At 42.7% G+C, this 26601-nt stretch overlaps 2 long non-coding RNA genes and 1 pseudogene across 3 annotated transcripts; 2 read left to right on the top strand and 1 right to left on the bottom strand.

The window, feature by feature from the left end:
* The first annotated feature begins 12808 nt into the window (after nucleotides 1-12808).
* On the top strand, nucleotides 12809-13608 carry LOC120947634 (E3 SUMO-protein ligase ZBED1-like; annotated as a pseudogene).
* Nucleotides 13609-20981: 7373 nt separating this feature from the next.
* On the bottom strand, nucleotides 20982-21621 carry LOC125906773 (uncharacterized). Of its 2 annotated transcripts, none has more exons than XR_007452117.1 (3): nucleotides 21517-21621; nucleotides 21324-21420; nucleotides 20982-21245 (listed from the first exon to the last, which is right to left on the bottom strand). It is a non-coding gene; the product is annotated as an uncharacterized LOC125906773 (long non-coding RNA). The 2 variants fall into 2 exon arrangements; XR_007452116.1 differs by having other exon boundaries at nucleotides 21324-21426; nucleotides 21517-21619.
* Nucleotides 21622-22273: 652 nt separating this feature from the next.
* Nucleotides 22274-24470, top strand: LOC120953780 (uncharacterized). Its single transcript, XR_005751408.2, has 3 exons — nucleotides 22274-22631; nucleotides 22697-22787; nucleotides 22876-24470. It is a non-coding gene; the product is annotated as an uncharacterized LOC120953780 (long non-coding RNA).
* The last annotated feature ends 2131 nt before the right edge of the window (nucleotides 24471-26601 follow it).

Below are 26601 nucleotides of genomic sequence, written 5' to 3'. Positions count from 1 at the left end.
GTTTAGTCCAGTTATTCCACTTGCATCTGAACTCCTCCAGGTTTCTTTCAGTTAATACGTGTGGCCTCAGCTGCCAATAACCGTTGTTGGTCAAACGATTGGGCGGGGTTGGGAGGCAGAGGCGCACTGTGAGTGCCTTGTGATCCGAAAAGGAGAGCACATGCATATCGGTAGTCCTTAACTGTGTTACCAGCGAAGAGGAGACATAACAACGATCGATGCGTGACCCCGAACCACTAGTGATGTAGGAAAACTCCACAGAGTTGCCTCTGAGAGCCTCCCAGCTATCACTCATACCCATGCTGTTTACGGCGTTTCGTAGAGCAAGGCTGAAATTCCCCCCACCCGTGACATCCTTCGACTTCAACACACAGTTGAAGTCGCCCGCAAGAATGACATGAGGACATGCATTCCGCAGATAGAACGCCACGGTACGGTTGAAAAATTCCTCCCGCTCCGCCCTACGCTGGCTTCCCGAAGGAGCATAAACGTTACATAGGGCGGCTATATTCTCCAACCGAACGCAGATTAGACGTGAGTCCAAGCTGCGCTCGACGTGAGAAAATTTTAAATGGTCCCGCAAAGCGATCGCCGTACCCCTCCTCGACGCGTCAACATTAGACAAAACATTGTATCCTGGAAGCGCTAGATCCGTATGATATACTTCCTGCAGAAATATAACATCCAGATCCATCGTCCTGATAAATGTCTTAAGAGCTTCTAATTTCGTTGCGCTGGATATGGTGTTGATGTTAATAGAAGCTATATTACAGCTACCATTAACAATTGTTCTTATATTATTGGTCACCGTATCCATCGCAACGAAATTTAGAGGTTGTTAGTGGTGGTGGCCTTTTTGGATGGCCGACCAGGCTTACGCTTGGCGACCATCGTAAAGCTGTTCATGGATGAACTTGAGGCGTCACTCTCGACATCTGACTCAGTGGTTCGCTTACGTGTTACCGTTCGCGGTTCATCCGTGGAAGGGCCTGGAAAGGGGGCAGGAAGGACATCGAGCGGTACCTTAAAGGCCAGTGGAGCACTTGTTGCCGCTGGGTTAGCGACGACAGCACCAGGGACTTCGGCAGTAGCAGGAGCGGCGGCAGCAGCACGATCATCCGTATCCCTAGGAGTGGAGCGGGTGCGGCGTTAGCTGCATGAGCGTCGGCAGCCACAGGAACGGCGGTAGCCACAGGAGCGGCGGTAGCCGCAAGAGCGGCGGCAGCAGCAGGAGCAGCAGCAGCGGATGCGGCGGTAGCCGCAGGAGCGGTGATAGCTGCAGGATCGGCGTTAGCCACAGGAGCAGCGATAGCCGCAGGAGCGGCGGTGGCCACAGGAGCGGCAGGAACGGCAGGTAATAACGCATCATCGATGCGCCGATCATGCGCGGAGACGACAACATCCGTCGTGGGAGCGAGAGAGAGAGAGCTGGAGCGACGTGCTTATTGTTTGCATTGCTTATCTCCCCCTTGCGAGAGCTCGGCTTCGGGCTGGAAGGCCGAACGGTCACCGGCACGAGCGGGATGATCAGCCGTGCGGCGATCTTCGATGCGTCGCCTGGGTGCTTATCTTCCACGTTTGCGTGTGTAGGTGTAGGTGTCGCCGCCGATAGGAACCTTGAGCGGCTCTTCTTCTTTTTCTTCAGGCCACTATTGCCTGCTGCAGTGTGTGACGCTGCTTGTGGTGTGGGTGCAACTGTTTTTGCACTAACGGTACTGGCGTACGTGGCCTTTACTTGTGCAACGTTCGCAAACCGATTTTGCCGGTTCTGCACACAATTCAGACCGTGGTGCACCGGTGCAGCACAGTTGCGGCAAGTTTGTGCCTGTCCACGATAGGACACACCTGTGACTTCCCCACAGAGTGTTACGTAGGAGAGGATGGGCTTTAACAGCTTCATCCTCAACACACGCACACCGTTGAGCGCACCAGCCAACGGTGAATCGGGGGCCCATGCGCCCTTGGTGATCGATAAGACTTCACCGTTTTGTGCCATCTCGGCAACAATTTCACCGTCCGGGATTAGATGAGGCAGATCGCGCACGGACACGTCTACCGCCCCATCTACCATCTCAATGTTGATGGGAAAGTGCTTTCCCTCGTGCGTGATGGAGTGCTTTCCTCTGTGTTCCTTGACGATGGCCTCCGCATCCTCCACCCTTTCCATCGTCACAAACACACAACTCTTCGCACTATTCAGCTGGGCGACTTGCACTTTTTTCCGCCAATTCCCAGCTGCTCGCACATGAAATCGACGGTCTCCGAAGGAGACGGTCGCTTTGGCACCAGCGAGAAATCGATGCGGAACGTTCCGTCCGCATATTGCGATCGCTTATTCGCCATCGCGGGGCTTGCAAATCTAAATCAAAACACGACTGCACTCGTTGACGTTTGCAGCCGAACTGAGAATAGTATGTAAATTTAAAAAAAGCTCATAACTATAAACAAACTGTTTAAACAAAAATTGAACTAGAATAGATCGTATATCGTAACGGATTTAAAAATAATTTAGAAGCAAGACAAACAATGCAATTACTAATTAAATAATACATTCTTTTCATTTACTACAAAGTCTGCGGTGCCATAATTTTTTTTATTAGATGTGTGTTATGATGTCTCTAGCGTATGAAAAACTATAGCACACCATCACATATCATAAAAACAATTCGTAGGTATTCACCAAACGAGCTAGTTGCTCTTTCATTTAGCTCCTTGTTATACTGGCAGCATGTAGTGTATATTGAATCTTCCTTTTAACTAACCACATACATGCTGCTTTACTGAGTATTACTGCAAGTTCTGGATAGTAAATCTGTAGAAATTCGATGCAATTTTCTAACAACAAAAAAGTTAAATAGGGAACTTAGTTTTTAGGATATAAGACTTGTACTACGTTATTTAAATTATAATTTATTCCAAGCCTCTTAAGTAAAAAGAATACAACATTTTATTCAATGAATTATAAAAGAGATTCGCCATTATATTGCAAAATATTTTGTTCTGAGCCAAAGGTGTTAGTTTGCTGAAGAAGAATAACACAACTTTCCAGAACTTTAAAGACATTTTGCATATCGTTATTTACATAATCTGTGAATTTTTAAATACATGACCAAAAAACATTGAAAATAGAGAGTATGTTTTGTTTTTGAGACATTCTTGAAATGCAATAATCATTGAAATACAAAGAAAGGAAAGGCATATTTTGTATAAAAAAAATAATAACAATCGTTCAAATGCATCACATATGCACGATAGTAAAAGTCAGCTTCAAATCAATTTATTAATAGAGTAAAACGAATAATTTATATCAATAACGACGTTATCTTAATTCTTGTATTGCTTTCAAAATTATGTTTATAATTATAATTGATGTAAACATAAAAAAATTGCACTTACCAATTTGTATTTTGTTCGATGGTACAGAATTTGGCTTGATCTAGTAATAATTTCCAACTGGAGAAAATGATGATCTTTGAAATGAATTCCAACCTACTTCGTCAATTAAGAAAACATGTTGAATATTAATGCTTTGATATTACATATGTTCGATTTAACAGAGTTAATGTTGTCTGTTATGAATATTCCACTTCATTTTTTGAAAAAAAAAAAAACTTACCGGCAATTAATAATTGATCCAACACGGAAGCAGGTACCAAATATACACAATTGTACTAGATTCACTTATCACAATCACTAGAATCTTCCAAAAAGCAGACGAACTTGTGTACTTGATGATACACAATTGTACTAGATTCACTTATCAAAATCACTAGAATCTTCCAAATAGCAGACGGACATGTGTACTTGAAGAGTTGCTGTTTACTTCTGATTGATTTCTTCTGAGAGTGTTGTCTATATATACTAAAATGTGTGCTTTGCACTGCAACAAAACTTGAGGAAAGTGCATGGGTTTTTGAAATGAAAAAAGAAACAAAACCAGGCATGCAAAATACGGCTATCGCACGTAAAATCGGCGCAAGCTGCGCAATCACCCACAATTGCCAACCACACCCCCCAGTTGACGCGATATTTTCGTGTTAAAACCATTCGCGCAACATTGGTACCGCCCAAAATCAAGCATCGATCGATCCCAATTCTCGGAATTCTTTTCAGGTTCGAGCGGACCGCAGAGAAAACAGGTGTCAACTCGCGCAACCACCGGGAGCGCGATACGCTTTGGGAACAACCCGGAAACGGGAAGTGGATGCAAAGAGATGGGTTAGTTTGTTATCGGGCAAAGCTTTGGACTATATAAAGGCGGCACAATCTGGTATCCCATTAGTTTCGAAAGGAAAGTGAAAGCGGCATGATGCGTCGCTTATGTCCTAGGAGACTAACCTAGCGATGAACACGTTAAGAACTATTTAAGGCGAGTTGTTTCTTTCATTACTACATTTGTATACTGTGCAGCAAGGTATTCAACAATGAGTACATAACCAGCCTATTGTCAAGAAAATTTTAACCAAATTTTGTTAGGCTTCACTTACTTTTACAGCGTCACAATTTAACCATAACAACCATAAACATAGAATAATAACAACATGCAACATTTTCCTAACCTTGTCGAGCGAGCAAAGCAACATTTCGATAAGGATAAATATGATATAAAAGAGCATTTTTTCATTCTAATACTAAATCTGCTACCAAACCTAGATGGCTTCAGGTTTATCCATTGAGCTGTTAATCATATCACAGGACACTAGGCATATACAGTTTTGCGAATTTTGTTGTTTTGACTTCGTCAAAATTGATAATCTCCAATGCCTTTGTGAAAATCAGAGACATCTTTAGTTTGCATCAATAGCCGAACATATTTCAGAGGCAAGGACCGTATCAAGTATGCCTTCATTACCCAGTATTATTTTAAACACATTTTATAAACAGTACGGCACACAAAAACGATTTTTTTTTATAAATACTTCCTTTCCTATTTTATTTCACATCTCTTCCAATCCGTTCTGCAATGCGAGTAAATCTACAAATATTGTAATAAAAATAAGTACAATCAAAACTAGCAAAATTAAACTCACATAAAATGACAGATAAAAAAAAATTGACCATTACAATCAATTCTACAAATTTTGTTGTCGTTTACTTCATGCGAGCAAGTGAGAGAGCGCAGACAACACACACAATGTGCGAGAGAGTTAACAGTCATATTCCATGCAACGAGCAAAAGCCAGACCAATCCGGTTTTTTTAAAGAACGGAACGCGCGATCGACGGCAGCTTGCTAGCAATATTGAAGCGAAAAAGAACGGAACGGAACAGAACAGACGAACGATCGCACCTTGCTAACAATATTGAAGCAAAGTACGAACGAAAGTATGAATGGAATGAACGCATTGAACGGAACGGAACGGAATGAACGGAATGTAACGGAATGAACGGAACGGAAAGGAATGAACGGAACGGAACGGAACGGAACGGAATGAACGGAACGGAACGGAATGAACGGAACGGAACGAATTGCAAAAAGGATCGGAACGGAACGGCCAACAAAAAGAACGGAACTTTTTTACTAGGTTCGATCCGGAACGGCCAACACTACTTAAAATCCATTGGGAAGCGCTTCCATTATCAATTGGACCAGCGTGGTTATTTGCTGATCGCGAGGGAGATGTTTAATCTCGCTTTGATAGCGTTTCCACAACCGTGTGATGGTAGTGAAAAGCATCATATCTGGAGCTGTTTCCTCTACAGAAACTTGCTCTCGCAATCGGTTGAGCTTGCCTTGGACTGGTTGCCTGGTCGATGTTTTAATCGTCTCATTTTGGATTTCCATTGCTTCTGCCGACCTACCGACCAACCAGAACAAGCTGGTTGTGAGTGTGGGGGCTTCATCTCTGAAACATTATGCTGTGGCTTCTTTTGGCTATGTTGTTTGCGAGGCAGCGACTGATGTTGCTGCGGCGGTTGATGCTGTGTTATTTTATGTTGTTGCCCAGGTAACTGACCTTGTATTTCCTCACTGTGTTTCATTTGTACCATCGGGATTTGTTGGAGCACCGGTTGCTCCTGTGGTAATGATATTTGAACATGCTGATGTTGTTGCAGAATTTGTTGCTGCAGCACGTTGATCTGCTGTTGTAGTTGTTCCACCTGATGTTGGAGTGGATGTTGAAACAACAATTGTTGTTGTTGTACCACCCGCACAACAAAATCGAGCAGTTTTTGAGCTCGGTTTGTAGCTCGCTTTCCGCCGAAACCGATCGAGAAAGCGAGCAGAAACGTCCGAAGAACCGATCGATGTTCTTGACCGTTTACGGTCGTTCGAGAGAGCGCGCTGTATATGTTTATCTCTTTCTGACAGAAAAGCTCCAGTACGCGACTGTGTTGGCGCATAAATGATAATGGCCGAAAAATAGTTCACACCGACGTTCTTTTTCTCCCCTCCTCCTCCCATACACCGCGCTTTATCATTATTGGTTCTTGCTCTCAGTGGCGGATCTAACGGTAGGCGGACTAGGCGGTCGCCTGGGGCCCCGCCGATTTAGGGGCCCCGTCAGTGGCGTATTTAACGGTAAGCAAAGTAAGCAATTGCGGGGGGCCCCGGAATCTTTAGTACATAATCCATAACAGCTGATAGAATATGGCACTGTATTAGCAAGGAGGGCCCCGTGGGTTATGGACGTTGGGGCCCCGCGCTAGACGAACTATAAGCACCCCCCCCCCCCGGCAGCAACAAAATTTAAGTTAAAATGTTACATAATCAATGACGGGTGCCGAGTACCCCCGGTAATCATGTAAAAAGGGGCCTCAACAACTCTTACTGCTTAGGGCCCCCGAGACTGTAAACCCGCTACTGGGCCCCGTAGACCGCCATTCTATAGTATGCCGTATGGACAGAGTACTAGTGACAAGGGCCCCGGTAGGATGGGGCCCCTGAAATGATGAACTAATGATCGAAGGGGCCCCCGACGGCATTGCAAGTTTACTGTTCAATATCCCAACAGCAAGTTTAGTTTAGTCACTACCCCCCCCCCCCCCCCTCGGCACAACAACATTTACCATTTACAGGGGCCTCGACTCTGCTTTCTGGTCTGGTCTGCAACGTCTTTTCGCCTAGGGCCCCCGATACCCTGAATCCGCCACTGAGTGGGCCCAATCATAACCCAACCAAATACGCTATTCAACATTGTCGGAAGGTTCGGAGCAAGTTTGTGTTGATTTACGTTCACAAAGAATGAAGCGTAATGACGAGCGCCAAGAATGATGTCGATTGGGGATGATTTGTAAAATTGTGGATCCGCTAAAATTTCAGTCGGTATGTTCCAGCTGCGAGTACAAATATCATGCGCCGGCAAATCAGCTATCACCTTGCCAACAATCAAAAATTCAACACCCAACTTGAAATCTTCGGTTCTCGAAGCGATCGTAGCTCGCACCGATTTTTTCACCGTTCTGGTGGAGAGACCTGCCCCTTTAAGGGTTATATTTACAGTGTCATTTCGCAATGCTAACCTCTGAGCGAGCCTGCTGGTCATTAAATTAGGCTGCGCAGCACTGTCCAAAAGTGCACGAACAGGATGCACAATGCCATGTGCATCAACAACATTCAATAGTGCAGTCTGGAGCAATAACTGCGAAGGTACTTGTCTAACTGCAGCTACAAAACTACGTTGTGTGTTAGCCGTGGGTCGTTGTGTGTGTGTTAGTGTCGTTAGTGTTGTGTGTTTGGTGTACCGGTTCATCCCGTGCAGCTAGCTGTATTGGTGTAGTGTTGGATGTGCCGGGAGTGCCTTGTGAGTGTAACATTGTGTGGTGTGCTAAATTACAGTGGCGACATTTATACTGCGGGGAAAAATCTCGAGCTCTATGATTGTTCCGCAGGCAATTTAGACATAACCGCGCATGAAGCGCTGTTCGGTAACGTTGCGCAGGATTCATGGCAAGGAATCGCTGGCATTTTATGATGGTGTGCGGCATATTACATAAGTGAAATCTGTTTTTATCGCGATCAGTTGTGGCAAAGCTGGAGGAGCGTGTAAAATTATTTCTTATCGCATAGTATTGTGTTTCATCGTTTAACGTCTCAGATTTGTTTACTAACAGCGGTTCTAGAACTCTCATACGGCGATGTAAAAATGTAATGAGTGCTTCATAGCTGGGATTTTCATTATTTGAAGCATGCTCTTCCCAATCGCGTAGTATTGTTGTTGGTAGTTTTGTACACAACAAATGTTCCAAAATTCTGCTCCATTCATCTGTCTTTTCTCCTAAATGGCTCAACGTTTTTTATGCCGCTCGAATTTATCGACCAACTGATGCAATGCCGTTGCGCTTTCTTTTCTAGCCGGTGTGATGCCAAACATAGCCTGCAGGTGACGTTTCTTAAGCAGGTATTCGTTTAGATACTCCGTTAGCATTTTCCAAGCCAGTGTATAGTTATTTGAGCTTATCGTTATCGACTCAATTACTTGTGCGGCTTCGCCTTTTACGGCTGCGCGCAAATAATGAAACTTCTGTATGGCGGGAAGCTCATCATTTTCGTGAATAAGACACTCAAAGGTGTCGCGGAAAGTTAGCCATTGCATATAGTCGCCATCGAACTCGGGCAATGCTATGGTGGGCAGCTTTATGCCTTGCAGTGGGTTGCTGCCGGCCCTATGCTGCGACCCTTCGCTACGAGGAATTTGCCTATATTTTGCCTTCAAAGCAGCTTACAGTCTTATGAGTCGCGGTTCAAAATCTTCGCGCAGTGTTGCGTTATAAGTCATTTCTTCAGCAGTGGTTGCACTATCTTCCAGCTGCTGTTGAATGCTTTCCAAATCCTTACACATTTGCTCAAATTCCCGCTGTGCAATGCGACGGAAGACGTTATGGCGTTCTGAGAATTTTATCATGCCTTCCTTTTCTCTCCAACGGCAAATTTGTCGAGCAGCTCGTCGAGCTGCCCGTACCTGGCTCCGCCTCATACCCCTCGCCTGAGCGCGCTGTAAAAGCTTTGGATGTGTTGGTGCGTCAGACGGCCAATCGCTGTCAGCCGTCGTCCGTGCTTTTTCCCTCCATAGCGCCATCTCTTTCTCGCGTGTGGTCAATGCTCGCGAGCTGTTGTGGCGCCTAAAAATGCCGTTAACAAATATTGCGGCGATGAAGTTACATTTTCACAAATCAAACAAAAAAAGCGCAATAAGTTCAATTGCTGCAATGTAAAAATGAATAAGGAATCGCTAGCTAACGCTGGTTTGCTATGAAACGCGCTGAATCCTAATTCGCATTAACATGTTCATCCCGCCGCTGATTTTCATCAACTTTCCTTTCCACCAGCACCTAGAACGCAGGCTGGAAAGTTCACTGGCAGGCAGTGGGGCCTGCCATCGATCTGAACGTGTGAAGCATTAAACATAACTTTGTTACACTAAGCTTTTGCTTTCGTATGTTGTAGATTACACAGATATGCTGAGCCGTCTGCGCAAGGGTATGAGCGTACGTGTGTGTGCAAAACTGTCGCCAAATGTGTTTTTTCCGAAATGATATGATCCATTGGTCAAAGAAAGGAAGGTGTTCATGAAAGGCGGAAAGACGAATTGTGGCCCCTGTCAATGGTAACTGATGACAGGGAGGAGGGGGTAGTGGCACACAGCTGTTGGGAGATTGAACAGTATACTTAAATTGCCGGCGGGAAGGGGGGTGGCCATGGGACCCCTACGATCATCGGTCACAGGCCTTAAAATTGTAGTCGCCATAGGGGGAGGGGAGGTGCAAATGGTTCTCCAGCCATGGAGCCCTAAAGACCATCTTTCCGGTGGCCCTTGTCGCTAAAAATCTGTCCAATTGTAGACATACGGCATACTACAGACTAGAGATCTTCGGCGACCGCCTAGTCCGCCTATCGTTAGCTCCGCCGCTGGTTCATGGCCGTGTTTTTTTATCGTGGAGGGGCATCCTTCCCCCTGCCTGTAGCGTATGCATCGAGCAGGAGACAGTGTGGCAGTATGCAAGTTGCACGCTGGATAGGAGCGGTCCCGCGGCACCGTCATCATTCCGCACATCTGCATTCCCGTCGTGGGTTCTAACCGCGTATGAACCGTCCGCCATAGAAGGGCTGACTATCCGGCTACGTGGTACTCAAGTCCTGAAAAGGCCGGCATGATCGCGAAGGCTATTACGCCAACAATATTAATAACAATAAAAAGAACTTAGCGTACCAGTCCACACATGAGAAAGAGTTTGTCTTGACTTTGTTGCTGCAGGATCTACCGCTACGGAACGACAAATCAACGGAATGCAATCGACGAAAAAAATAACCTACCGATCCGAACCCATGCCAAGGCAGTGCCGGTCGCACGGCGTCATGATACCGACTCAAAACCAACAAGCCACCAGATTCTGGACGGACAGGTGCAGTATCATACGCGCACCGTAATAAACCAAACCAGAATTCTCTTTTGTATGGATTCAATTCAAAATGTTGTTTCCACTGCGGCCGCTAGCTGAATTGGAAAGAAAAGTGCTACATATCACATGCACGTTTGCTTCGATCGTTTGTCTTTTTAATACCCCCAACAGCAGAACCGGTCGCAAAGATGGTGGTGCCAATTAAATGGTTGTATTGTCTCCTAGGTAGCGGTAATCGATCGGGTGGCGTACAGTGCGTTTTCTGAGAATGCATGGAGTGTGTAGACGCAGCCGGTGACAATGCACGCATCAGAATCAAACAGTTTTGGGGTTCCCGCACGCGCACACACACACACACGCGCACGCACGCACGCATGCACGCGCGTATGCGAGAACGCACCCCCGAACGTGCGTACACGCACGATCGATTTCCGCTACCTTATCGGTAGAATTGCTGGCTTAACTTGTAGCGCATCCTCATCCAAAGCACCGGGAGGGGAGGGGGATCGCGGCATGATAGAGTGGACGGTCACTTTCCCCGCATTGTGTGTGTGTCGCGACCCGAAAACTCGAGACAGATTTTGGCACATTAAAAAAAAAATATTGCCACTATACATCGTGCTACACGATGCTTAGAAGGTCGTTGAAGCATCAAACATGTTCAAATAAAAAAAAAATAGATTAGTGTTAGGCGTTCTCATACGCTTGTTTGAAATTGGCTTCTTCACCCTCGATTGGCACGGGCATTAAATGGCCTCATCAGCAGCGGCACGAAACCATTCATAAACCATTCATACACCGATAATACTTTAAATCCCAAAATGAACCAGCTTCTGCCGCATCGTCAAGGTCACACACAAAATAAATAAATGCTATACCCACCAAATACAATACACAATCGCAATGTACATATACACCAACGCATACACACAATCAACTGACGGTGAAAGGCACGGGCTGAAGCGCAAGTATAAGGCAAGGCAGGGAGGGGAGAGGGAGTATGAGGAAGAGGAGGAGGAAGGAATGGGCGCCAATATTTTTGAATTTTTCGGCCGTTGTTTTTCTCCGCCGTCTGAAATAGTTCATCCATTTCTTCAACAGATGGCGCTCGTTCCGCACCTAAAAAGTGCAAGAAATACGTTTGCTATCGTAGTTTTGGCTGAAGTCTAGCGTATTTTTTTGCGTATTGCGTGGTTGACGGTAATAAAAAGTAGTATAAAAAGTAGACGATTGCGTCACAACGGGTAGTTATAGCCAGACAGTTTAAACGTGAAAATCTAAAAATTGTGTATTGTGATGAAAGTATCAAAACCACTAAAATCCCAGTGAAAAGTTTTGTGACAGTTTGGTATAAGTTTAATAAAATGGTATAAGTAAACTGAAACTATAAGTAAACTTAAACACTCGAATAACAATATTGTTTTTAACAACGCCGACATTTGAGGTAAGTTCTACATAACAAACGCTTACAATACTACAACGGTACTAATTGACGATGCCTCAAACAAGTGATATTTGGCAGCATTTTGATAGAGCAGATAGTACAGCTAAGTGCAGATATTGTCATGTACTATTGGCATATCGCGGAGGATCCACCTCCAACTTGAAGCGTCATATGGAAAGGAAGCACATTACAATTCCTTTTAAAAGAACACAAGAAAACCCACCTGCAGATAACATCCAGGAATCTTACAGTAACACCGCAACAAATACATCAGGAGAAATGTTCGGCATACAACGTTATTTTGCAAACAGCAGACCTCTGACGGCCGAGGCAAAGCGTGACTTAGACGAAACGCTGTTAATTACGATATGCAAAGAGTATTATCCTTATAGTATGGTAGAAGATAAGTATTTTAAATCGTTCATAAAAAAATTGTGCCCTAGTTACGAGTTACCAAGTAGGAAAACATTCACAAATGCTTTATTGCCAGCCATTTATGAGAAAACATTGCTGTCCGTCAAAACTAGTCTTATTCCAGCAAAAGCTATTTCACTCACAGCGGATGGATGGAGCAACATAAATCAAGTTAGTTTTTTTGCTATTACTGCCCATTTTATCGATGAAAACTTTGAACTACGTACATATCTTTTAGAATGCTCAGAATTTTACGAATCACATACATCTAAAAATATATCACTGTGAATTAAGAAAGTTACGGAAAATTTCAAAACAGATGATAAAATAGTTTGTTTAGTGACGGACAATGCTGCAAATATGAAGAAGGCAGCATTAGAATCAGAAATACCCCATTTTCCATGCTTTGCACATTCCTTGAATTTAGTTGTACGTAACGCTTTAAAAACCAGTATACATAAAACAATTGATGAAGTTAAACGAGTTATAGGTCATTTCAAACATAGTGGTTTAGCAGCAAAAAAATTGAATGAAACGCGGGTTAATTTAAAACTACCAGAATTAAAATTAAAAAAACGACGTCTCAACTCGCTTCAATTCAACGTTTGATATGTTAGATCGATTCTTAAAAAATAAGATTCCTTTAGTGTCATGCTTGGCAAGCTTAAAATTTCAATCTAAGCTGACTGATAAAGATTGGTTGATAATCGAACAAGCAATAACAGTTCTACAGTTTTTCGATTTAGCAACGAAAGAGGTAATGGACGAACAAAACGTTACTATTTCCAAAGTTGGCATTATTATAAGAACTCTAATTTTTGAAATGGCAGGAGCAGGACAAGAATCTGCGTTGACAGAAGAAGTAGCTCAACTTGTTTCTAATTTAACTTACAATTTAAAAGAAACATTTGAAAACTATGATAATATATTAGTAGATCAAGCCATAATCCTGGATCCAAGATTCAAAGACAAACAGTTTTTAGGCGAAAAATATGATGCGACAGTTGTTTCTCTCAAACAAAAACTCCCAGATAATTTGCAACGTAATGAAACATCAAGGCCAAACAATGAAGATAAATTTAAAGGATTGCTATGGCGCAAGTGGCGCGATTTAGAAATTGACACAGAATCATCTACAAGAGATCAAGGAGCAACTACTGCTCACGAAATAGATTGCTACTTACAAGAAGAGGCAATGCATAATATGGATGATCCACTTAGCTGGTGGAAAAATAAACATTATTTATATCCACAGTTGTCCGAAATTGTAAAAAAACATTGTGCATACCAGCCACATCAGTACCATGCGAACGTGTATTTTCTAAAGCAGGAAATATTATAACCGAAAAGAGAAACAAACTGTTGCCTAAGAAATTAAACGAAATGCTATTCATCAAACAAAATTTATAATCGAAACAAAATTGTACTTATATTCTAGAATTGTACTTTTATACTTCGAATACAAATGTGAACTTAAATATATTAAAAGTAAAGATTACATCGATAATAGATGAATTATTTTTAAACAAAATTAATTAATTAATTTATTTATTTATTTTTATTTTATTAATTGCTCGGCCACGTTGGGTTACAGCAATAGTGCTTACTGACTATAGTATACAATTATTCACGAAGGAGTAGGAAGGAGTTTATGGTACGGAAAAGGAGCGAAGACGGGATCGGTAGAACGCTGCTACAGCTTGATTTTTGTCACAGTCAGCATCAGTAAAGGACCAATCGGTACCGTCTAAAATATGATGAAGCTTTTGGTAGTCCAGTTTCCTCAAATTGAACATACGAGCCGTAGGTATTCGTTGAGAGGATGCAGGGCGAGAGTGCGTAAGGAGCACACTTGTCTCATGAGCAGGATGATGATTGTCTAGCGCGACGAGTGGAACAGGTGAAGCTATGACGGGGGAGCAGCGCTCCAAGAAGGCATAGCATTGGCAGCATTGGCAAATAGAAGGTCCAATTGACTTCCGCGTATATTTTTTATGCCAGATAATTGCAGCAAACCGTTTACCGACATTCCATCAAGCAGAGAAACATTTTCACGAGATACACCAGTAGGAATGAAGTGATTAACGCACGATGCAAACGGTTGCCAGGAGAGTGATGGTGAATTAAAATCACCAAGTAACACCATAAGATCATTTGGTTTAAGTTTGCCAGCAACGAAACTAACACTCTCATGCAAATCGTCAAGGACTTCTTCGGAAGAACGCAGATCGGGTGGAATGTAAACGGCGCCGATATAGATTGCAAGGTTTTGAAGCTTAACAATTGTCCAAACAGACTCCAGCGAATCGAACGGCAGTAATAAAGTTGACGTGTTCAGCACGGAAGAGCAGGCAATCAGTTGTTAATAAAAATAATAATGTTGTTAATAAAAAAGGATATTTCTGAAGTCATGTATTTCTGAAGTCATGTCATGTTTCATTTAAGAACTTATCTTTAAATATTATTCTGGTTGTAAAACACTATCATGGCTCTTAAACATATTTTATTTCATTTAAATAAGTTAACACCCAACGTTTTAATCTTTTGCATTTGTTTAACAAACCGGAATCGACTCGCCTACTGAATCTACGGGTCGACCCGAACTCGCTGCACCCTCGGGTCAAACTGAACCCAACAGTCAAAAGCCGAAGATTTTATATTGACCTTTCACTTTTTCTCGGTTCATAATTCTCGGTGGGAACCCACCGGGCACCAGCACTCAGAGATCGCTTGAATACGCGCTTGAAAAAGAACCCCACCGGTCACCAGCACTCAGAGATCCGCTGAGATTGAAGCTGCCCAACAGACAAAGCCGAAGTCGCTCGAAGGAAATAAGGTTCGAGATGGGTTCGAGGGAGCTTATCGCTCGAACCCTTGCTCGACTTCGAGCGGAAGCGATGGCTCGAACCTTTCTTCGTGCAAAAAGCCGAAATTAGTTCGGGTTTCGAATGGGAAAGAAGCAAAATAACACACACACATGTGCTAGCGTGCAAGAATCAAAAATATATCGCAAGTCTGGCTATCGCTCTCTTTCCTGCTACTGTTTGTGCACAGTTAATTATCGAATGGCCTTGAACGATTTTTGGTGTGAATCAGTTGTGGGGATGGGGTGAGCGTGTGAGTGTGCGAACATTTCGATGTAGAGCCAGATGTTTTTTGACTGCAACTTGAGTGAGAGGGAGAAATATTGATTGTTTATTATATGTATATATATATATATATATATATATATATATGGATGCACATATGGAATTTATACTTACTTGGAGAGATTCGATCGTTGGTGTTCGACGTTAGTAGGACATGTATTTATCACTTGCACACTTTATGATACTTCATTTGGGTGCGTTATAATCGCATTTGTATTTAGAGGCAGAGGTCGATTTATCATGAACGTATTATAGGTGTGAAAATTGCAACGTTTTGAGGAATATAATAGACATGTGTTTTGTATTGTACATTCCCTAAATCTGTATAATATTATATAATAATGATATAATTTTAAAATATGATATTATATAATATATAATAAATTTTAATAATGCAGTGTAAAATATACTATATATTGTATAAGAAATATAATATAAAAATATGTATGTTATACAGTAAAATTATATTATAAATAATATATAATACTTATTATACAATAAATTAGAAATATTTTATTATGGGCGTTCCGTCATACTGTTGTCAACTAGTACCAATTCAACAACATGCCCGTTGTGGGTTCTAGTCTCGAATGGACCATACCCCGCATCCGGTCTTACTAAATACGTCGTCTCCTCGTCCGACTTTACAACATTCCCATGCCCGTCATGGGTTAAAGCCCCGTATGGACCGTGTGTGATCGGATTGATCGGATTGCTACAGATAATCAATAACTCACTGAAAGCCAAGCTCACTTGTGGCACAGGCATACCTTGACCAACAACGGTTATTATGCCAAAGAAGAAGAAGAAAAAAAATGAAAACATTTTCTAGTTGTTCTACTTCTCTCATTGCACACAAGCCCGTATACCTCGATCTGCGCGTGGGCTTTGTTTTTGTCAAGTGTGAGTGAGTGTGTGTGTGTGTGTGTGTGTGTGTGTGTGTGTGTGTGTGTGGGTGAGTGTGTGTGTGGGTGGGTGTGCTTACCAACGTTACTAGTTTGTTTAGTGTTACCAGCGTGCAAAGCCTTTTGTTTCTGTTCCTGTTTCTTGCTGTTGTTGCGCCGGCTGATCAGCAGGCGCGGCACTCGAATTACTTTAAGTTCAGATGTCAACGCGATAAGAACGCTCCAATTTGAATCGTGTATCTTGTTCCAAACATTGTTACTACCGAACAACTAATATAAATCCGAGCAGCGTAAGTATTTATTTCTATATATTGCTTACAATCATATGTGCTATTGATTAAGTTTTAATATCTTTTATTTCTAGAATTATCATGAATCCTTCCAAACAAGCCTACGTTGTTGACAATCCCATGATGGATGTCATGAAAGTTGTGCCAAGAAAGTCCGTGCAACATGAACTTTTGATTCCGGCAAACATCCAAACTCCGACTTTAACCTCTTCCATGCCACCACCGCTAGTATGGAGTTTGGAAAAAACCTTAAAAATGCAGACCCCACGTCCTGCTACCTCTTCGGCCGAGAAAAGCCCTTCAACCAGCAATCCTTCCTTAGCCCTTCAACCAGCAATCCTTTCAAGCCAGGCTCAGAATGGCTTGGCCAGCCAATTCCCCGTATCCGTTCCAGAAGAAGATGCGGCTTCGATTGCATTCGAGCAACAAATACCGGTCATGAGCAAAAACTCTTTAGAAGATGCTGACACCTTATCAACTCAAGCGACATCTTAAATTGCCACGGAGGTTATAGGTTTTTGCAGGAGTATGTTTGATCAAGTTATGCAAAGACTCGATCAACTCGACAGCAAAGTAAATAAATTGGACAAACGTACTGCTTTGCTGCAAGTAACTGTCGACCATATAAAAGATTGCGTTAAAATGCCACACAAAGTGGCAGAGGTCGACAAAGAGATGGAATCTTTATTGAAACCTATTTCAACCCCTGAAGAGCTGACAATCATGGAGGAAAAATTGGGTGACGTTATGTTTTTCAACACTGTAAAACAGTGGATGGAATCAACCATATCATCTGGGGATACGGATAATCGACTGCACGAGGCAATCGATGTAATGTTCACCCGGGAGTTTATGCCTAGCTGTAGCTGGAAGGGTCGAAACCCAACAGCTAAAATAGCATTGGTGAATTATAAGGCAATTATAATTTTTTTTAAAGAAATTGGCAGCACCCCTTTGAACACAATTTCAGAGGGATACGTTGTCAAATTCTTTAAAACAAAATTGCCGCATGCCAAAGAAAGGCTGAACCTTGCTGGAAATAGAAAAGTAATGTGCATCAAACGTAAAGCAGAACCACGGCATTAGTTAAAAAGATGTGCGTAAATCAATGCGAACTCATAATACGAAAATGAATTCCAAAATAAAATGAGCTGTGAATTTGTATTGTTAGCATAATGTTTTCTAATGAAATAAAATGAAGGATTTAAACGTACATTTATTATTGATTGCGTAGCCAAACTTAATTAAATTACACGATTATTTTTATATATTCTTCTTCTATATGGCGTAACATCCTACGCTACGCGAACATGCTGGACAGGCTTTCGAGACTTAATTCATTACTACGCAGCCGGATAGTCAATCGATGCTACGGGAGGACGGTCCATTTTAGGCTCGAACTATTGACGGGCATGTTATTAAGTCGTTCTAGTTGAGGACCGTACCACGGGACCGCCCCATTTTTATATATAGTACATTATAATTATTGAATGAAAGTGTGCAAGAGTGGAATAAACATATAGCTATCGCTTTCTAATACAACAGCACAAACTTTACATACATAACTTTACATACCTCTGAAAGAGATACCTTAATGCAATCGCTTGATAAATAAATTAAATCTCCTGTCGTTATATGTAACATGTAGGACGAACAAGGATTTACGAAGCTTTCACGCTGTTTAAGGGATTGGCATCCATACAATACGAATTCTCCTGACTCATAAGTTGCGCTTTTATACTTAACAACAGTGTTATCTTTTAGCATAAACCATTGGTCCCTATCAGTTGGTTTCAACACAAAATCAGGTGTGATGTAAAAGCGTACGGAATTACCTCTAGCGCTAATTTTAGGAAAACTTGGTTCAATTATTTCCTGTGCTGTCTTTATTTCCTCTGCTTCAGCCAATCTATTTATGATTTGTTCTAAGCTTCTTGTTCCATGACGCAATCCATTTTTAATTTTTTGTAATTCATTTTCGAAAATATCAGCGGAAATCGTTTCCAAGTCACCAAATCTATCAACATCATCGAAAACATGTTCTAAAATATGAACATTGCTAGACACTAAACTTTTGTCGTAAATTTTATCAAAATCCATCACAAACTTATTGAGCAACTCTCCTGCATACCTCCAATAGTTTTTATAAATTGGAGAGGATAAAAACGTAACAGCACAGAACAGAAGCATAAAGTGATTATAATTTTCGATAGGTAAATTATTTTTTAAAACTACGACACCAATATAATGCAGAAATGACCGAAATTCCGAACCTTTCCAAAACGGAAGGTATTTTAATCCACGCATTTTGCGATGAATTTCTGATGGGAGTTGTGACTCTTTTAGAAATTTGCTAATTTGTTGCTTCGGCAGAGGAGTCCACTTTTTATGTTTTCCGAACTTTCCACTCATCCAGCCATTCAGTAGCTTCCGCATGATTCCCAAATAGAATAAATGAAGTGGATCAGAAGTTATAACATCTCTAACAATATCGAAATTCATTAGGTCTATTAAAGGTGTGTGATGTTTGCAATGAGAAGGATATGCACCTCCTTTGAACAACGTATCTGTACGCTTGGTTGCACCTATTCCTTCGAAATACATTCGTTTTGTATCCGGATCTTTTTTAGCTATATTAAGACATTTCAAACAGCCCTCTGCTGCATTGAAACAGACAACACCTAAAGTAGAAAAATACCATAAGCATTATTACAAACATAACAAGTTTTCTCTTAATTCATGCTCACCTTTTAGAAACGCTCGAGCTGGAGAATCTGCTATGATTGCTCTTGGTAGCACTTTTATCTTTTTGCCATTTATGAAAAGCCCTTTGATTTGCAGTTCATTGAATTCTGTGACGTGTATTCCTCTACCGAATCAGGTTTGCATTCGCCACAGTAAATAGCCACCACCATCACTGGTGTTTTAGGCATTCCGTGTACCCTCATTAAAATAGGCCAAAATTGGGTTAAACCACTTTTGTGAAGCGGTAAACCATCCATTGAAAAGTCTAATTTCATTAAATCGACCTTAGGGGTTTTGTTTCTATAAGAAAAAAAAAAACATATAAAATACACAAAGCATTAAAATCAAAGTATCAATATTAGGATCTATGTATAAATATTAGGACTGGAAACTGCCTTACTTGAAATATTGTTGTAGTCTCTTAGCTATTCCATAATACCATAATTGTCCACCGGCGGTTGTACTAATGTTGTTCTTTTCGGTTGACTGCGGAGTTTTGAGAAATGTCCGTGCATCTTTTGGCACTTTATACGGTGTTGTTTCTCGAACCAGAGCCAGCAATGAGTTAATGGCACAATGTCTCTGATTTGTTTCCAAAGCCCATTTTCTGAGTCCATCTTCAAATGTTATACCATTCGGCACATTAGGACATTCCATATCATTCTCATCACTGTCATTGGACTCTTCTTCATCACTCGAAGTCAAAGATGAAAATTCGCTATCGCTCAAAACAGGATCAGCAATATTATTGTCGCTGGACATGTCAACTCCTGATCCAGGATATGGGAAACTCACATCCATATTTTCTATAAGTAAGCAATACTTAGTTTAGTAAAAATCCTGTGAAACACAACCATAAGAAAACGGAACCTACCTTCTAGCTGCTGAAACGCGGCAGTTGTGTTTTCACGTTCTTCATTTTCCCATTCCTGCTCGAGTACTTTGTTCATAGCGTCACGAATTTTATACAATGACCCGGTTTGCTTGTCACGTTTAGATGCCATTTCGAATCACAAATAACTTAAATCACCTTTTAAAACTTGTCAAAGCTATGACCGATGTTTAGGCGGCCGGCGTTGACGAGAAATGATTTTTATTATTTGCAGCAATGAGATGAAGTGGTGTGCGTAAAGCATTTTTCATTTTTTCTTGAAGTAACACACACACACTTTCAAAAATGTAAATCTCCAAACACGATCGGCTGCTTCCAAATACGAACGGGTACCAAAACGAAGTAAATTTCTACCCCTCATCATCATTCTTCATCCATCAACTGATTTCGCACACGCATACAGTCACAGGCAGTGTGCTCCGCAGTCAAAAAATCGACGAAGAGAACATGCTTTCTCGCTCTGACACAGAGTAAAAGGTTCGAGCGACTTCGGCTTTGTCTGGTGGGTGGCTTTGAAGCTGAGTGTGTGCGAACAGACAGCGTCCACGGGCCTGCCCACGCCCGAATGCAGAACCGATGGCATACGATTCTATCCCAGATAGCAAAGCCGAAGGCCTTTGTATGGGAGCCATCGCGCTGATCAAGGCTCACTTTTTCGCGCGCATAAAGCAAAAAGTGCGCGAAGGCGAAAAAAAACCCGAAAGCGCTTCGTGTCCTCTCTCGTGTTTCTAGTTTTATTCTCTCTCGCATGTCATCACTCTCTCCCAGTTTTTCGGATTGAAATGAGAATTCACTCTCTTGATTTGGTTGCGGCAGTCTAGCTGCTTCACACTCTTTATTCTCTTCTTTTTGCAGTTCCCACAAGAGGATTCACACATGTGTTCTCACATACTTACATACACACACACGGTGGTTGGAAGCCTGGTGCGGCTGTTTCCAATTCTGCCTTTTCTTCTTCCCTCTTCACACCGCGCTGGAGCCCGTGGTGGTGCGCGTGTTCAGCCTGCTTGGTTCAGGAAAGATGTCATCAGATTTGGCGCGCCTCAACCGCGGTGTTGTATGAAGGCTGTTGATGAAAATACACAATTAATAGACACACTTTGTTAAAAAGATTACACTTCATTTAAAGATGTGACAAACTTACCTTTGTGCTTGAGGATCAATTGAAACTTGAACGCCTGTGCACACAGTGTCACACTTTTTAAGTAGTTTGAGGAACAGCTAGCGGTAGCAGCACACATCTGAAGCTTGTAATGTGCAAAACATTGCATATTAGAATAATATTAGAATTAGAATAAATGTCACATAGCACTAGACACTTAGAAAAAGACACTTACCCAAACAATTAGATGATAAAAGTTCGTCCTCCGATGAAGCAGAAAGAACACCGCGGATGGCGCAGTATGTAAAGTGTTTCACGCAGGAAAAATAGTTCACGCAGCACAAAAACACACACTCTCACATCCACGGTTCAGAGCACACTGAAGTCGCTCTTTGGCTTGGATGGAAAAGACCAAACACCCTGATGAGTGCGATGGAAGAAAATGACGTGTGTTCAACAGGGATGGGTAGAATCCAACACACGAAATGTGCAGGAGAATTCTCTTCGTGTGTCAAGAGAGAATTGACTAACACCCTGATGAGCGAGAACGCAACAAACGTTGTAGAATGTAGAAACGGGATAGGAATAGTAAGCGAAGGCAGTTTGTGGACATGAGGGGGTTGAAACTGGGAGAAAAAAGCTTCGGTTGCTACTTGGGATCTTACCCATTAACATGAGAGGGACAGAGCTAATACCCCGAACGTACCCGAAAGGTATGCATGGTTCACTCATCAGGATCTAAAGGCAAGGACAAGGCAAAAGAGACACAGAAAAATTTCCTCACGGCTACACATGTCCTTTTGATGCGTTGTCTCTGCGTCTCGCTCGGTATCACAGCGGCATACGGCAGGTAAGCAGTACAAATGCTGCTACCTGATACGCACACATATTTATCGAACACAACTGTTCGGTTCGGCTCGGTAAACTTCACGAGGACGCCGGAACACCCCAACCAGCAAAACCGAAGCTATTGGAAAACTTTCCTGTGTGCCAAAGCGAGAGAGCATATCTTATTTCTCTAGATTTTGGACGGCACAACGCCGATCGTGTGGCCTATGAACGAAAAACGGGAGAAGGGGAAACCGATATCCTTCGAGTGACACACACGCATGCATCTGCATGCGTATTCCGCTAAACCGAGACTGCCCATCTCTCTCGATCTCCCAAGATTTTTCTGCTATCGCGCTCATCCGGGTGTTAGGCATCCTCAGTCTGTCCAGAACTTTCACTGTGGAAGGATGTGTTGGAGTGATGTGTGATTTCTTGTGCCCCGTACTTTGCTCGTTTACGTTTTGTGCCGTGTTCCTTCTTCTTCAATAATGGAATGATGTATCCTTGTAAATTTCTAAGGTAAGTTTCTTATCCTCGTGTGTGCTTCAGTGGGTACATTCAACTAACGCCTGTTGTCTAAAAAGTTACAGTGCACGCGCATGTTAATCGACGGTTGCCAACATCCCGCTAAACGATCGACGGAAGGAAAACGGTGTCCGGTTTTAAAATATAAAGGTTAGCGTTTCTATAATCGTATGTGCAAAATATTGTTTAGTTTGTTATAAAAAACATGGATTAATTATTGGTTAATTTTCATCAACAGATTTCATTACAGCTCTTTGGTAGAAGAGCGCACTTCAAGGACGACTAGGATACGGCTAAACATGCGCAGCACCAGTCCGTGACGTCATTTCCAGACAGGCGCCGGCTGAACACGCGCAGCACCAGTCGAGGATATCCTAGCGCAGAGGGTAGAAGGAAGAACGAGAGGAAGGGTAACAGAAAGCAACCGCAGCATTTGGAAGGGGTGAAGCATCCTGCCGTATACAGAGTGTGAGTGTGCCAAAACGCATGTGGAAAGAGTAACACCAATAAATAGCATGCGAAAGTGTGCATAAAGCAAAAAGAAAAAGCGTCACTACTACAACCAGCAATCCGAAAATATAAGGGGAGGGATAAATACAAATGTATGCGTAAGCAGGACCAGCAATCCAAGCATTTGAATGTGTGCGTCGGTTTGTGCCGTGCTGAAAGTTTTTACTTTAGCTGCTGCTAGTGTAAAAACTTAAGGAAAGCTTAATGTAAAAAATATTTACACGGGGCGCCTTCGGAAATTGTTGGCTGGGACAAGGGCGCAGACATTTTCATGATTTTGTATGACTTCGGCTGTTTTGGACCATACGTTTAGGCGCAGGCAGTTGGCGAAATTATTCAACCGATCCGTCGGGTCCCGAAGCCGAAGCAAACCCGAAGCCGAAGCAAAACCCGAACGGGGTTCGGCACGACCCTTCGTTAAAATAGCCCCCTCCCCCTTTTTTGCCAGGATTTCTTTCCGAAATGATACAGTGCACAGAATTATACCACAACAATTCTATTTATTGAATTTAATAACATTAATCTAACAAGTTTCACAAAAATCAAAAACACATGCACTACGAACAATGAACTTAATTTCACATTAACGCACATTAATTCAACACACACTTTCCACACTCGCACAGTGAATAAAATCACAAAATCGTCGCAACACTTTCAGCTCTTCCTCGCTGTTGCGCCTAGTTCCTTTCGCTACACTGTACGGGCCACCATTTCGAACACGACACAGCCACAGGTTTTGTTGTCTCCGTTCGCCGTGAAACACACATGAAATGGAAGAAAAATTATATTAATTAGAAGGGGGGATGTAGGTTGATAATTTTAATCACTTTTACTTACCTCAAATAAAACAAAATTCCATTTTTTACGGGGTTTATCCGCTGACTACCAAGCGCTGAAACATCACACAAGCACCAACCTCACTGGACTGAAAGTGAAGCCTACTGCGTGAATGTGTGTAAGCGCTTCTGCCAAGCCAACCGCGCCGTACTGCGTGTGTAGCCAAGTACGTGTGTGTGTGTATATTTGCACCACTGGACACAGAACACAAACCTCACCGCACAGCAGAGCGTGTGTCGCCAAGTGTATGCATGTGTGTATTTGCACCACTGAATTCTGAACGTCCACCGCACCGCACCACACAGCGTGTATCGCCAAGTGCGTGGCTGTGTGTAGTATCACCGTGGACTGCAGAAAACTACCTGCACTAGAACAGAGCGCTGGTGTGGCCAAATGTGTGCATGTGTGTACTTGCTCCACTGAAAGCCGGTATCGCACCAGATTTCGGGTGTCGCCTTGTGCGTGCGTGTGTGTTATTCTCACAGCACACTCGTTCATCATTTTTTCGTTCTTTCGCTTGAGCCACTCGATTTCGTTCTTCGCTGGTTTTGGCAGCGCACGAGGGAGTTTCGACTTAAACTTCCAACAACAACAACCACACGAGGAGGCTCGGGGACACTCATCAGGGGAAAATCGCTCAAATTAGAGCGAGAGACAGATAGAAAAAGTGAAAGGTCAATATAAAATCTTCGGCTTTTGACTGTTGGGTATCGTGAACCCGACCCGACCCGAACTCGCTGCATCAACGGGTCGGAGTCGCTTCCCACCCAACAGTCAAAAGCCGAAGATTTTATATTGACCTTTCACTTTTCCTATCTGTCTCTCGCTCTAATTTGAGCGATTTTCCCCTGATGAGTGTCCCCGAGCCTCCTCGTGTGGTTGTTGTTGTTGGAAGTTGAAACCGAACCCCCTTCGTGCGCTGCCAAAATCAGCGAAGAACGAAATCGAGTGGCTCAAGCGAAAAAACGAAAAAAAAAAATGACGAACGAGTGTGCTGTGACAATAACACACACACACGCACAAGGCGACACCCGAAATCTGGTGCGATACCGGCTTTCAGTGGAGCAAGTACACACATGCACACATTTGGCCACACCACGGTGATACAACACACAGCCATGCACTTGGCGATACACGCTGTGTGGTGCGGTGCGGCGGACGTTCAGAATTCAGTGGTGCAAATACACACATGCACACACTTGGCGACACACGCTCTGCTTTGCGGTGAGATTTGTGTTCTGTGTCCAGTGGTGCAAATATACACACACACGCACTTGGCTACACACGCAGTACGGCGCGGTTGGCTTGGCAGAAGCGCATACACACATTAACGCAGTAGACTTTACTTTCAGTCCAGTGAGGTTGGTGCTCGTGTGGTATTTCAGCGCTTGGCGGATAAACCCCGTAAAAATGGAATTTTGTTTAATTTGAGGTAAGTAAAAGTGATTAAAATTATCAACCTACATCCCCCCTTCTTATTAATATCATTTTTCTTCCATTTAATGTGTGTTTCACGGCGAACGGAGACAACAAAAACCTGTGGCTGTGTCGTAGTGTTGGAGCAGTGGCCCGTACAGTGCAGCGAGAAAAACCAGGAGCAACAGCGATGAGGAGCAGAAAGTGCTGTGCTGAATTTGTTTTTTTTCACTGTGCGAGTGTAAAAAGTGTTTTTTTTTTAAATTATGTGCGTTGATTTAGAATTAAGTGCAGTGATAATTGTGCAAGTGTTGTGTTTTTTTGTATTATATGTTGGTTCGATTTTCAATAAATCGAATTACGATAGTATAATGGTGTGCACTGTATCATTTCGGAAAGAAATCCTGGCAAAAAAGGGGGAGGGGGCTATTTTAACGAAGGGTCGTGCCGAACCCCGTTCGGGTTTTGCTTCGGCTTCGGGTTTGCTTCGGCTTCGGGACCCGACGGATCACTTGAATAATTTCGCCAACTCAAGTTCTTTTTCAAGCGCGTATTCAAGCGATCTCTGAGTGCTGGTGCCCGGTGGGCAAGTAGCAACCGAAGCTTTTTTCTCCCAGTTTCAACCCCCTCATGTCCACAAACTGCCTTCGCTTACTATTCCTATCCCGTTTCTACATTCCACAACGTTTGTTGCGTTCTCGCTCATCAGGGTGTTAGTCAATTCTCTCTTGCCACACGAAGAGAATTCTCCTGCACACTTCGTGTGTTGGATTCTACCCATCCCTGTTGAACACACGTCATTTTCTTCCATCGCACTCATCAGGGTGTTTGGTCTTTTCCATCCAACCCAAAGAGCGACTTCAGTGTGCTCTGAACCGTGGATGTGAGAGTGTGTGTTTTTGTGCTGCGTGAACTATTTTTCCTGCGTGAAACACTTTACATACTGCGCCATCCGCGGTGTTCTTTCTGCTTCGGAGGACGAATTTTTATCATCTCATTGTTTGGGTAAGTGTCCTTTTCTAAGTGTCTAGTGCTATGTGATATTTATTCTAATTCTAATATTATTCTAATATGCAATGTTTTGCACATTACAAGTTTCAGATGTTTGCTGCTACCGCTAGCTGTTCCTCAAACTACTTAAAAAGTGTGACACTGTGTGCACAGGCGTTCAAGTTTCATTTGATCCTCAAGCACAAAG

Source organism: Anopheles coluzzii, chromosome X, assembly GCF_943734685.1.
Source record: "Anopheles coluzzii chromosome X, AcolN3, whole genome shotgun sequence".
NCBI classification, from domain to species: Eukaryota; Metazoa; Arthropoda; class Insecta; order Diptera; family Culicidae; genus Anopheles; species Anopheles coluzzii.
The sequence above is the reverse complement of the archived record's forward strand: the minus strand, read 5'-3'. Positions and strand labels throughout refer to the sequence as shown.